Source organism: Mustela nivalis (assembly GCF_964662115.1).
Source record: "Mustela nivalis genome assembly, chromosome: 13".
NCBI lineage: Eukaryota > Metazoa > Chordata > Mammalia > Carnivora > Mustelidae > Mustela > Mustela nivalis.
In genome coordinates, this window is record NC_139032.1 from 79,398,040 (window position 1) to 79,412,611 (window position 14,572).

At 49.4% G+C, this 14,572-nt stretch overlaps 1 long non-coding RNA gene across 1 annotated transcript; it reads right to left on the bottom strand.

Moving 5' to 3' along the window:
• Nucleotides 1-802: 802 nt before the first annotated feature.
• On the bottom strand, nucleotides 803-11,853 carry LOC309846867. The gene is made up of 4 exons (XR_014302170.1): nucleotides 11,763-11,853; nucleotides 3,088-3,170; nucleotides 1,506-1,676; nucleotides 803-927 (listed from the first exon to the last, which is right to left on the bottom strand). It is a non-coding gene; the product is annotated as an uncharacterized lncRNA (long non-coding RNA).
• Nucleotides 11,854-14,572: the final 2,719 nt, after the last annotated feature.

Below are 14,572 nucleotides of genomic sequence, written 5' to 3' on the forward strand. Positions count from 1 at the left end.
ATGTCCTTCAACAGACAAATGGGTAAAGAAGATATGGTTCATATATACAATGGAGTATTATGCCTCCATCAGAGAGGATGAATACCCGACTTTTATATCGACATGGACAGGACTAGAGGAAAATATGCTGAGTGAAATAAGTCAAGCAGAGAGAGTCAATTATCATATGGTTTCACTTACTTGTGGAGCATAAGGAATAACACAGAGGACATTGGGAGATGGAGAGAAGTGAGTTGAGGAAAATTGGAGAGGGAGATGAACCATGAGAGACTGTGGACTCTGAGAAACAAACTGAGAGTTTTGGAGGGGAGTGGGGAGGGGGTTGAGTGAGCCTGGAAGTGGGTATTGTGGAGGGCACGTATTGCATGGAGCACTGGGTGTGGTGCATAAACAATGAATCCTGGAACACTGAAAAGAAATAAAATAAAATAAAATGAAAAAAAAAAAAAAAGACACCACTGAAAGTAAGGCGTCCTTAGACACCTGAAGTGTGGTCCCCACCAGCTCCTGAAAATGTTTACATACCCCACTGCAGCCAAGTTCACCTCCCCCGGGCCCTCCTCCCCCACCCCTCTATGCACTTCCTTGTCTCCCCCAGAATGCCCTCCCCTGATACCCTCACCTGTCCACATTCCTGCAGGTGAGAACAGTAGTACAAAGAGCCAAGAAGTCGAGCAGGGACTGTGTGCATGGGGCACATTCTGGCATCCTAAAGTAGCCAGCATTTACCGAATGACTCCGACGTACAAAGTCTCTCATACCCGCTGCCAAGCCATTTGCACAGCCATCTTACGAGACCCACCTCCAAAATGAGCAGCTGAGTCCGGGAGCTTGCCCAGGGTCCTCCAGATAGTAGTGTAAAGGCAGGACGTGGACCAGGCTGTTCATCACCAGACTCAAACCTCCACTGCAACATGACACTGGGCTCTGGGGAGGCAGGAGGCAGAAATGCCGTAAATACTTGTGGTCACAGAAGAAGGCTATAAGCATGTCCAACAATTAAACATTGAGTTCCCATATGACCCAGCCACTCCATGCATAGGTGTCCACCCAAGAGAAATGAAAACGTATATTCACACAGAAACGTGCACACAGGAGCCGAAAGGTAGGGGCAACACCAATGTCTGTCCATAGATGGACAAAATGCAAAATGGAACATTCTCCCGCCATAAAAAGGACGGAAGGAATGACACCCGCCACTACATGGGTGAACCTCAAAAGCTCTGTGCTAAGCGAGAGGAGCCAGGTACAAAAAGTCGCCACGAGACATCACTAGTGACAGAGGCCGTGTGTGTGCCTACGCGGGACCCAGGGGGTAAACGGGAACTCTGTGCCTTCTCCTCAATCTTGTTAGAAACCTAAATCTGCTCTAAAAAAGAAAGACTATTTAAAAAAAAAAAAAAAAAAAAAAAAGAATCCCTGTGTTGGTTTGCTAAAGCTACTGTAACAAAGTAGCACAGACTAGAGACACTTAGTAGCAGAAATCTTAAACAACAGAAATTTACCTAGTACCATTCAGGACACTGGGGGTCTTTAGATCAAGAGGTCAGGGGCTGAGTTTCTTCGGACGCCTCTCTCCTTGGTTTAGAGATGGCCGTCTTCTCCCTGTGACCTCACATGGTCTTTCCCGTGTGGGTGCCTGTGTCCTAAGCTCCTTCTCTTTGAGAAGACAAAGCCTGTGAATACCCAACTTTTACATCAACATGGATGGGACTGGAGGAGATTATGCTAAGGGAAATAAGTCAAACAGAACAAGTCGATTATCACACGGTTTCACTTATTCGTGGAACGTAAGGAATAGCATGAGGACATTAGGAGAAGGAAGGGAAAAATGAAGGGGGTGGGGAATTGGAGGAGGAGATGAGCCATGAGAGACTGTGGACTCTGGGACTCAAACAAAGGGTTTGGGGCGGAGGGTAGGGGAATGGGTTAGTCTGGTGATGGGTACTAAGGAGGGTAAGGATTGCATGCAGCAATGGGTATTATATGCAAACAATAAATCATGGAACAAAAACTAATGATGTACTGTATGGAGACTAACATAACATCATTTTTTAAAAAAGTTATAAATACTATGGACTTAAAAGCATTAAAAATTTTTTTTTAAAAATCCTATTGGATTAGAACCCACCCTATGGAACTCAGTTTAACTTAATGATCTCTGCAAAGACGCCATCACCAAATGCGGTCACAGTCTGAGGGGCTGGGCGTTAGGACACCAGCACATGAATTTTGAGGGACACATTTCATCGCCTAACGGTCATGCATTGCATGATCACTTTTATATGCAATATGCAGAGTAGACAAATCCATAGAGAGAGAAAGAGATGAGTGGTTGTCAGGGGTCCTGGGAGGGAGAATGGGGCATGATTAGTTCATGGGTACAAGGTTTGCTTTCGGGAAGATGAAGATGTTTTGAAAGTAGGGAGAGGTGGTATTTGGGTCTATGTAGCAAGTGAATGTACCACAAGGCACGGCATCCTATGCTTGAAATGATTAATTGTATGCTCTGTGAATTTCACCTCAATTTTATTTTAAGCTTAAAAAGAAGGCAACAAACATAGGCTTCCCTCAAGATGCCTGCCCCCCCTCTTCCCTCTCAGCCACGCTTTGTGATTCCTGCCTCTCTTTGCCCAGGGGAGAGCAGGACTGGGGGCTGATGGGGCCCTGCATTTCCCTAAGAATGGTACAAGATTAAATCAAATTTGCTGAAGGAATAAGAGAATGGCCCCCATTTTGGGAAAATGTAAATGAACCAATGCTCCAAGCAAAATATCAATCCAAAGAACCCACTGCCACGTGTCTGAGACAGGCCAGGTGTGACGTTTACTCCTCTGTTCTGGGCCTCGTGCCAGCGCTTTGCTGTAGAATCTTGGCAAATGCCATTGGCTGGGAGCGACTTCCCGGACTGGGCATAAGGATGTGGTGTTAGAACAACAGAGTAGCTAAACTGGGGGCAGTGATGGGCTGTATTAATGCCTCCCTGGGGCTGAGACCTGGGACCTACCTCTTCTAGGGAGCCCCTGGGACTCCCCAGGTCTCTAGGTCACCCCTGGGTTCCCTCCAACCCAGAACTTCCCCTGGTACCTTGCAGATGTCTCCCTCTGGGAACTGGGAGGTCAGGGACAGTGTGGCATCCTAGCCCGAATGCCCATTACCAGGTGTAGGGTCTGAAACAAAAGAGCAGCTCAGTTAAAGCTGGAGACAAGAGAGAGGGGAAGAGAGACAAGGGAAGTCATGCCATATAGAGCCACAGTACAGCTCAAAACAACTTATCGCATCTTGGGATCTGATCACCTCTGGCCTCACTTTCACCAGAGAGAAATGTTTCCAGACAACCAAAGAAAAACTGCTCCGGAAATACTGTAAGTTCAAACAAGCACAGGTTTTGAAGACACTACATTGTACAAATCTTGTCCTTGCTCTGTCTCTGTCAAGTCCAAGTCCAGACCAGAGGCACCAATAGCACCAACAGCATCATCCACCATCTCAGAAACTGAAGAGCTTTTGCCTAAACCCCTGGGCACGATGATGATGTCACTGCATTCTGGGCTCCTGGGCAACCCCCATCACTCAGGCTACAGATTTCTCCGCTATCTGAAAGCATCCCCTTCCTGCAAAAGCTCCCTTCACCTCAATGTCATAAAGAGAAGTAACAACTACCAGCAACTTACATGGGGAAAAAAAAAAAAAGCATGCATTCACAGACCCCAAAAATCACCTCTTGCAGGATTTTCCAATACCAGAGGACACATCTTGCAGACAGAAGCACAAGGTACATGACAGTAAAGCAAATGCTTGCAGACGCAGATCAGAGTCCTGGTGGCAAATGTGGAGATCATGTGACTTAGGTGGAGACCTAAATCACCTCCACTCCCAGCCACTCACTAGCTTTGAGATTTAGCAGAACACACCCTTTGTGTAGTACAGTTTCCAAATCTGGGCTTGCACCCTCCCTTAAGTTGTGTGTCCAAATACCCGTTATTATCCAGACATGTAATCATTCACATGCTGTGTGATTTCCCATTGGGATGTACCAAATTCGCATGAGACTGAAGGTCTCCTCCTCACTGGAATGAAGAGAAATCTCTTTAAGGTCAGCTACTTTTGTTTGCTGTGTATGAGCTCGAATGCTTTTCAATGGTGACCCTGTGCTTTCTCTCAGCGGTGGCTTTGCAGACACTTGAGTTTGTGAAAGGATAGGGCTGCGCCTGCGCTGTGTGAATGCACGCTCAACTTTTGATTGCTTGCACTAAAATTTTCGATGCCTATTACTTGTTGAATTTTTGTGCTTTTATGTTGGAGTAAAAAAAAGAAATCTGGGAATGGGCCAAAAATATCTAGGAATTACTGGGTCTTTGGAGATACCTAAATGTAATGTGAAAATGGAATTGGATCTGAAATGTGCTATAATCCTGTTGTCCTTTGATCTTTTATGGCTGGTGCATGGGGAGCCCAGCTCAAAGATGGCGTGGCAGCACTGTGGCCCTTGAACGTTGCTCCTCCTGGGTGGGAGTTTTTTGGCTTTCACGTCTTAGGCCACTCTTTGTGAATAACTTCGGGAAAAATGGGAACATAGAACCTGCACTTGAAAAGTTATGTGCCAGAGGGCTGTAAGAAATTAGAGGATGAGGTGTAACACGGTTAACAATGGAAGGGGAGGGGCACCTGGGTGTCTCAGTCAATTGAGCATCTGCCATCATGCCTCAGGTCATGATCTCAGGGTCCTGGGATTGAGCCCCAGGTCCGGCACCCTGCTCAGCAGGGATCCTGCTTCTTTGTCTGTCTCTGCCCCGCCCTCATGCTCGCTCTCTCTCTAGTGCTCTCTCTCTCTGTCTCTCAAATAAATTAAAAAAATCTTTAAAATTAAAAAAAAAACAATGGAAGGGGAAAGGAAACAGACCGAAGAGGAAGCCCCCAGCTTGTACTTTGCAGGTGGAAATGTAAAATGGCGTCACCGCTGTGGAGCATAGAGTTACCATGTGAGCCAGGTGTCCTGGTCCTGGGAGACTAGCCAAAGGAACTTGGGGAAGAGACTCAGCCCCTGGCATTCCAATGTTGACTGCAGCATTATCACAAGAGCCAAAAGGTGCAAATAACCCAAGAGTGCATCAACAGATGAATGGATAAATAAAATGTGGTCTATTCATACAAAGGATTACTGTGCAGCCATAAACAGTACAAATATTGTATGGTTCCATTTATGTGAAATGCCTAGAATACGCCAATTCATAGGGACAGAAAGGAGATTAGAAGTTACCAGGAATGGACACCTGAGTGGCTCAGTCAGTGAAGCTTCTGCCTTCAGCTCAGGTCATGATCCCTGGGGTCCTGAGTTCAAGCCCCGCATCAGGGTCCCTGCTCAGTGAGGAGCCTGCTTCTCCCTTTCCCTCTGTCTGCTGCTCCCCCTGCTTGTGCGCTCGCTCGCTCTCTCTCTCTCTCTCTCTCAAACAAATAAAATTTTAAAAATAAAATAAAAAGTTACCAGGGAAAGAGGAAAGGGGAGCTACTACTTGCCGGTACAGAGTTCCTGTTTGGGGTTAAAAAAAAGAAAAAAAGGGTTTGGAAACAGAGCAGTGATGTTGCACAACATGGGGAATGTAATTAATGTCATTGAATTGATTATACACTAAACAATGGTTCAATGGTGATTTTTATGTTAGATCTATTTTCCCACAATTTTTTTTTAAACTTAGGAACAGAGGAAGAGCAGAACTGAGGAACCCCAAATAGGTACCTGTGGGGCTGAGCTGGCAGGAAAGTGGGGTGGGGGGTGGTTCTTGATTTATTTCACTGTTTAACTGCTCATGCGTTTGCAACATGTTCATAGTGTATAAACGACATTAGTGACTCTAGAGGATCCGTGTCTGTCCTATTACACCATTAAAGACTTTTTCATCCAACTCTCTCCAAAAAAAAGTGTTATGTGGGTTCCACTGGCAACCTCCGAGTTCTCAGCAAAAGATTTTTTAAAGAAATTATTTATTTGTTTGTTTGTTTGTGTGGAAGAGAGATAAAGAGCACAAGCCAGTTGTGGGGTGGGGGAGGGGGCAGTGCAGAGGGAGAGGAAGAGAGAAGGAATTTCAACCAGACTCCACACTGAGCGCGGAGCCCAACTGCGTGGCTCTGTCTCATTACCTTGAGATCATGACCTGAGCGGAAACCAAGAGTCACGCTCCCAACCGACTGAGCCACCGAGGTGCCACCCCCCACCACCACCAAAGCAAAGGATTTTGGACAGAACTTTCAGCCTCAGTGCATGTCGGTGGGCAGCCCGTGATTGTCATCTTTCTCAGGCATGTGGAGATTCTGCCTGTGATGTTGAAGGGGCACATGCCACCCGTGAATTTCAACCTGAGGGCAATTTGCACGCACCCCCCCCCCACCTCGGGAGACAGCACTGGTGCAGCCACGTGGGAAAAGAATGCTGTGTCCTGGAAGAACGGAAAGTAGGATCAGAAGAGCCAAAGCAGGTGGGTTCTCCTCCCTCCCAGGACACAGACCCTCTTTCATGGTTTTCGTTGGAACTTGACTCTTGATCTTCGGAAGGCAGCGAAATGAAATAGAAACAAAGGAGCTTGTCAGCTCCCAGGTAGCCAAGTGGTGAGAAAGTTTAAATTCAGAGGACATGACAGGATAGTTAAAAATACCCAGAGAGACCTGGCAACACCCAGAACAATGAGATAACAAAGTAGGTCAGGGCCGTTCGTGGTGGTCAGAGGATGCGGCTCGGCGCCCGGCAAAGAGGGAGCCCACACTGGGTACTGGAAGAGTTGATACTGTCTGTGGCTTAGCATGCAGAATTATGTATTTCAGAGCGTTGTCACTCATCCGTAGCAAATAGCAAAGTAATAAGGAAGGAAGAAAGGAGGAGAAGTAGGGAGAGAAGGAGAGAAGAGAAAAGAAAGAGGAAAAGAGAGAGGGAGGAAGAGACAGAGGGAGGGAAGAAAGGAAGACGCTAGATGAGGAAACTCACAAACGAATTCCTTTCAATAGGGAGATAAAAATACCAAGCAACACTTGGGGAAGGTGGGGGACTCTTGACTGTGAAGTATTGATCAGCGAGAATCTGCGGTTTAGGGCATGGAAAGGATCAGAGTAGCTAAGAAAGAGCCAGAACAGTACCTGGTAAATTCCAGAAAAAATGCAGAATGACCAGTCCCTGATGTAGAGAGGGTATGTAGATGCAGAGGGGAAACAAGGAGGCAGAACAGACAGACTGGGGGAGAGTTATATATATATATATTTTTTTAATCTCAAGAGGAGAGCTTCCTGGGGTAAGACAAAATCTTCTACAAAGCCACCTGCCAATATGCCCTTCCAGGTGCCTTGAAAGCAGAAAGGCCACTTTATGCTAATGACGTATAATAAAGGGAAAGACATATAGAAGGGAAGAAACAGTGCACGTGTGGTGTCTGAACTTCCTTCTGCCTCTAACAAATTACCATGAACTTCGTGGCTTAGAACAGCACAGGTTTATTTCTTATCTTACAGTTCTGGACGTCAGCGGTCCAAAATGGGTGTCCCTGGGCTAAAATCGAAGCATCCGCAGGACAGCTTTTCTCCTGGAGGTTCTAGGGGAGAACCCACGTCCTTGCCTTTCCTGGAAGCTGGAAGCCGACAGTCCTGGGCTCGCAACCCCTTCGTCCACCTGCAGAGCTCACAACACAGCACTGGGAATGCCTGTCTCTCCTCCTGACCATGGCTTCTCTTATGTCTCCTTCTTGTACTTGTAAAGACCCTGTGCTTATAATGGGGCCATCAGAGAAGCCTCCCTCTTTAAAGGTCATCTGAATACCAGCGTCAATTCCATGGGCGACCTGAACCCCTCTTTGCCATGTAGCGTAACATTGTCCCAGGTCAGGACAAAAATGTGTCTTTGAGGGAGCCATGACTCGGCTTCCCACAGGGTGGAACCACCATGATTTAGTTAACACCATCCCAAGAAAAGGTCTGAAGAGAAGTCTGGGCTGGGCTTTGCCACAGATGGAAGCTGGTATTTAGGGAAAGACTGTATCTTGCAGCCACCTTGAACCTCCAGCCCAAGGAGAGAGACCTTCCAAGTCTTGGCCCCCTGTGTCTCTCCCTGGTTCTAGTCAGACCCCGTGTTGAGGAATCAATCACGCAGCCCCATGTCCCAGCTACCTCACCAGCTGACTCATCAGCCTCACTGCCCAGAAGCAAATCCCAAATTCTCCTCAGTCAAGACTAAAGAAAGACAGACGTCTGTTCATCATCCTGGAGCTCCTTTCAGGAAAGAAGTGGGGAAGCCTCCTGCATAGATCATTCCCCTGTCCTCCCCTTCTCCCTGGCAGGTTGGACCCATCCAGACAAGTCCACAGTAGGCTTCATTCTTAGATCCATTCTGCAGGTGAAAAACTTAAGCCTGGAGATGTTAAATGGCTTGTCCATGGCTTGTCCTGACACGTAAACATGGAACTGGGATTCAGCTCCAGATCCAACTGACCCCCAAAGTTCAGTTGCCCATTCAACGAGCTTGAGTACGCCCTTATTTGGATTGTAAGTACACAGATACAAGGCCAGGATCTATTTCCAATGCATTCAATTTAAAGGACATGCTGACAAAGAAAATGTATTATATATAGAAGAATATATATGATATATTGATATCACATATATAATGGAATATTATTCAGCCATAAAGAAGAATGAAATCTTGCCATTTGCAATAATATGGATGGATCTAGAAAGTATAATGCTAAGCAAAATTAGTTAGTCAGAGAAAGACAAATGCCACATGACTTCGCTCATATGTGTAATTTAAGAAACAAAACAAAAAGAGAGACACACCAAGAAAATAGATTCTTCACAGTCAGAGTGGGTGCCCAGGTCATGGGCACTGAGCCCTGTACAGAATTGTTGAGTCCCTATATCATCCACCTGGAACTACCATAACACTGGATGTTAACTACACTGGCATTGATTTTTTTTTTTTTAAGGACACACTGGCATTTATTCAGTTAGACATAACAGCATCGGGGTTTGCACCAGAAAGCCAGGGAGGCTGTAGTAGCTCGCAGGAATGACAACTCACCCTGTCCTGTTGGCCAGTGGATGGATTCCGTAGAAAGGGACAGCTAAGCCGAGTCATGAGACTCAGGGAGGATTCATCCCGGCAAACATGTCCTTAATAGGGGACCTTATGGGCAGCTGCGTCTCTGCTCTAGGTCTTACTCCAGGTCCCAGAGCAGCCTCTGTCTACCTGAGTTATTGTCAGTCATAACAGCAGAGAAGATCATGCAAACCACGTGCTGGTTCTGGAAGTTTCTTCCTTGAAGTCACACACGTCACTTTACCTCCATTTATTGGCTCAAGAAAGCCATGTGGCCAGAGCCGGCAGTAGTGGGGAGGACCAGCAAAAGGTGATCCGTAGATGTGAGTAAAATGTAACACATCATACACAGAGACACAGAGGCAAACTCATAGCCTGCATTTCACATACCCGCCCAATCACAGAGGACTCGATCTTTCTCTCCCCGAGGCAAGAAGTCATCAAAGGCAGGGAAAATTTGAGTTCACAACACTGTGTCAGATGGACCAGTTCCTGGCTGTGGGAGTAGGCATCCCTCCCAAGGTTTTCCTAATAGATGAATAATAAACATTCCACTGAAATCTTTAAACGGATAGAGGAGTTTAATTACAAGAATTTAATTTTTCACAAGCAAAAGCTGCCTTTATACAATTACAGTGAGACAACTTTTAATTAACTTTGGAAACTTTCTTTTGCTTGGAAAATCTAATTAAAAATACTTAGGGAACTATTAACATAACACAAGATTCGGGGGGGCAGAAATAATATTGAGAAGGCATGGGAAAGAGACACGGAAGAGATGTCACTGAGAGGTCCGTGTCACCTTATTTCCCTGAGCATTCAACGTTTCCTGGACCTCCCCAAGCTCTGGGGACATCGGGGAGGGATTTTGCCAGCAGTGGTTTTGTAGGATTCCTCTCTGCAATGGAGTCCAGCAAGACTTCTGTCTTTCCTTCTTGTGCTTTTGGGGCTCCCTCACCTCTAATGTGTGGGATACAGAGGAAGAGGCGAGTGGCTACAGTGATGGCGAGTGGCCAGGGTGATGCTGTTGACTTTGCAACCTGTCTACCCCTGATGTGCGCCCAGGGAGATGTCAACCACAGCGGGTCTCTGAGAGCGGTCCCTGATCCCACAGCATCAACATCAGCAGGAAGCTGGTTAGACAGAGGATCTTCCAGACCCTCACGCCCCTCCTGAGAGCCACTGGGTCTGAACGGACATTGGCACATGATGTCCAGGTGGCACATGTACATGCCTCGAAGTCTGAGAAGCACTGAACTTGGCCACAGAGATCTCCAAAGGTAAGGTGCCAACAGTCTGCTTGGGTCTGATGTTCATGACATCAGTTTGGGGATCACAGACGTTGTCTACAGAACCCCAAGTTCGAGTCAGGAAGTCTGACCTCCACGTGCTCTCTGAGGTGCCCCTCAACCATCCTGGCTTGTTTCCTCACCTGTGACTTGAAGAAAGCAGTGCCCACCCTTGAAGGTTGGCCAAGAACATGGGTGGGCAGTGCTGAACCAGGGACAGCCTCCTCAAGTTTCAGAGTTCTTTGCCAATGATGTCATCAGGTAAGGCTCGTCCCATTGAAAATCAAAGAGCCCCTTGGGGGTGAGCTGACCGAGAGTCCAACCCGGTCTGACACCAATTCATCAAAGACCTGGGGCAAATCACATCACTGCTCTGATCTCCATTTCTCGACATGCTCAGCAACTGAGCAGACAGTCACAAAATGTGTGGGCTCCGCTGAGATCTAAGGTCATCTGTGAGGCTCTTGAGGGCTCTGGCATGTGTCATTTGAATAGAGCTTCCTTGTAAGCGGACCCCACCTCCCCAGGTGAATGCAGACTGAGGCAGAGGGATTTCTGGCAAGGGCCGGCCCCCTGGAGGCTTGCGGAGGGAAGGGATAGGACCTCTGCGTGTTACAGAGATGTGGCTTTCTCACTTAGTCCCTGCTGCGACCCTAAAGTCAAAACCACAAAAAAAAAAAAAAAAACTAACTAAACTGATTCTCAAGTGGCTCTGCCTCCCCAGGCCCACCTGGCCTTGCACCTGCCCACCAGGGGCTCCGAAGACAACCAGTTGACCCAGATTCCTGAATCCAACGGCCTCTGTCAGGTTGTGCAGGGGAGAGACGTAGGGAGGAACTTTAATGTTACACTGACCCCCTGTGGAAGTCAGAGGTGGCTGACAGGGCTCCCACCTCCAGCAACCCCCCACGCCCCCCCCATCCGCCCAGCAGGACTCCCGAGGACCTTCCTAGAAGCCCTCAAGGAGGACCATCCACCAGCTGCCTCTTCTGAGAAAGAGGCCACTGGCAAACCTGATTGTATTGGGGGAGCCCACCAAGGTCAGACAGAGGACAACAGAAGGGGGCAAACCCTCTGCTCTAGGCTGAGCCCCTTCCCCGCCCCCCCAGCTTCCAACCACCAGCTCTTGCCTGGATCTTGCTACAGTCTTCTCAGTAGCCTCCCTGCCCCCAGATTCACCCTCCTCCAGGCTGGGGTACATCCCTCAGTCTGGCTTTCAGAGGACCCCGTGATCTAGCACAGCCTGCCTCAGTGAGGCCAGGAGCATAGAACAACTCCCACGCCCACAGTTTCCCTTTGCTCAGGCTGTTCCCCCCACCTGGACCCCCCCCCCAACCCTGCCGGCCTCCTCAGAGTCTTGCCCAGGACTCGAACGAACAGCAGTAACGCCCCCTCCTCACCATGCCTTCCCTCCTGGGCTGGCGCCTGCTCCTGCCTCGACCCAGACAGGTGGCGGGTCACGTGCCCTCTTTGTGCCTCTGTTTTCTCAAATATCACATCGCGGTGTCACATCACTACTCCAGCCAGTGCGGCCTGCAGGAGAGGCATGGGGTGTGATGACATCACAGTGGCCGTAGAAACTGTTAGGTCTGTGACTCGGTCACATTACACCCTGGCGGTTTCTGCCAGGCTGTGTCTTGCGTCGTAGAGAGGTTTTGTCTTGCACTCTGACCCAGAAGGATGGAGCGTGGGCCAATGGAACCAGCGAGTGGCAGAGTCGGGCCCGGAATCCTGAGGTCCCACTCTGTGCTGAATGCCAAAGACACCAAGAGGCCCTCAAAGAGCCCCTGGTTGGTGGCGGGGCCAGCCGGGAAGATTAAGGTTCAGGCTGATGAGGGCTGGTGCAGAGGCGCCACATAGCAGGGCCCTTGACCCAGCCCTGAAGGTCAGGGAAGGCTTCCTGAAGGAGGTCACGTCTGAACTGAAGCCTGAAGGGCCAATGTGTGCTGGCCAGACGGTGCACGCGGGTTGGCAGGGAGGTGCCATGGGTGTGGGTGATGACCCGCAAGGGGAAGGGACCACGAGAGGCCAGTGTGGCCAGCACAGACATTGGGAGGGAAGGCGGCAAGGCTGGAGGAGCCGCATCGGGCAAATACTGCAAATCCGAGCTCACTGGAAAGGCTCTGCCAGCGCTAAGCAAGAACATGAGATGGTCAGATTGTGCGCTAAAAACCACTCCTCTGACTTCAAGATTGGGGATGGGGAGGGGACAGAGCGCATCAGGCGGTCCCTCCAGCAGACACTGCCCCTATCTTTGGACTCTGCCCAGCAAAAGAAAGCTCCAGCTAAACTGCAAGCCTAAGGGTCTATAAAACTGAGGGGACCACAGAAATAGAGTCCCAGAGCCCACAAGGACCTTAGATCCATTTCACCACTGCCAGACCAAACCCCCAGCACGGGACTCGTGGCTTCCTCTTTCCACTTGGTCTCGCCCAGTGTCCGCCCAGGGTCCGCAGGCGCCAGTGCGAACCGTCTCCCAGGGAGAAGCGGAGATCTCGCAGTATCGGTGTCCCGGTCTCCATGAACCTGATTTGGATCCCAAAAGGCCAGAAGGGCATTTTCTGAGAGCCCAGAGCCCAGAATGGAGAGAACACACTGCTTGCCGCGCTTCTGCTCCGCTTTGCCTGGTTACTCTCCAGGTGAGAGTCACTGGCAGGAAATGCCAAGGAGAAGGAAGACTAAAACCCAGCAGGGTGAGGACCCAAGCCAAAGGCCATGGCACCTGCCAGGGGGCAGCCCCTAATAGGACAGGCACTTATTGGGGGGAGGAATGGGGCATCTTAGCGCTTCCCTGCTTCCTTCTACCACATCACTCCTGAGGGTTTTCTCTCCATTTGTGAATTTCTGAGGGGGGTTTCGGGGAGGGTGTGCAGAGTGGACACAGGATTTTCCACACGTACATTCAAGATTCTGCATGTCTGTGTTGGAGTGTTCTGTGTGTTTGCCTGGAAGTGTCCCATGTGCAATTTTGCTTGTTTCTTTATGGATACAATTCTTCTCGGCATTCAAACGTGTGGGGTCCCATTTGCCCCTTTGGGGGTGTTTGTGTAGGAACCCATGCATGCGTGCAGTTAGGTGTGAGCTCAGTTAGGTGCCTGTTTACCCACGCCCCGGGCACCAAGTAAATTTCTGAAATGTCGATCTGACCCCAACATCCTCCTCTCAACCTTGATTTCTATAATGGCCCACCCGTCTGTCCATGTGCAGACCGGGAACAGGAAGGGCACCATGGGGGGGTCTCACGATCTGGCATCTGATACCATGGGTGCAAGTGCCAGTCTACCTCTCACTAGCTGGTGAGCTCAGGCCAAATGAACTAACTCAGCTATCAAGTGCCAAGGATAGACAAGTCCATGACCTGGACTAAATGGTGTGTGTGCTGTGCATGGTCAGGGCTGCACGGTCAGCCCTCATTCTGCGCCCCGAGCATGCCATGCCTTTCCCAGCCCGGCCTTCTCCCATCTATCCCCAGCCACTCACCAGATATGTCACTGGCCCCTGTGTGTCACACACTCTGCGAGTCACAGACAAGCTGCCCTCCACACGCCAGGCAGTAGGCAGTACCAAAGGGGAGCAGACCATACCCAAGTCGTGTGGAAGGAACATGGGAGCACAGTGGAGGGCTGGGGAATCGGGGAAGGCTTCCTGGAGGAGGCAGCATCTAACCCATAACCCAAAAGATAAGAAGGCATCGGCTGGGTGTAGGGAGGAAGAAGAGACAGCCAAGCAGAAGGCACAGCGTAGGAAGATGAGAAAGAGGCATTGGAAAGACACAGGAAGACCAGGGAGTGTCGGCTGTGACATCAGCGCTGCCCTCAGTACCTTCCACATCTACCAGCACGCTCCTTCTCACCGAAATGAGGAAGGGCTGTCGTCCCCACTTACCAAATGAAGAAGCTGAGGCCTAAAGATGTTAACTAACTTCTCCAAGGTCACACAACTGTAAGGCTGCAGAGGGAGGGGAGAAGAGCCAGAGCAGCCTCGAGAAGCAGATGCAGGGCCCGCCAGGTGTAGGGTCCCAAGCGCCCTGGCTTCAGAACGGCAAGACTGGTAAGACTCTCCTGGTCTGCTCACTCAGCTGGATGAGCTCGGGCCTCTGGTATCTCCCTCAGCTGCCTGGGCTGCAGAATGAGCAGGATGAAAGCCTCAGGCTAACATCTCCTAAGGAGGAGCTAGAGAAGGAGTGCCTGACCAGGGGCCTGCGCCCAGG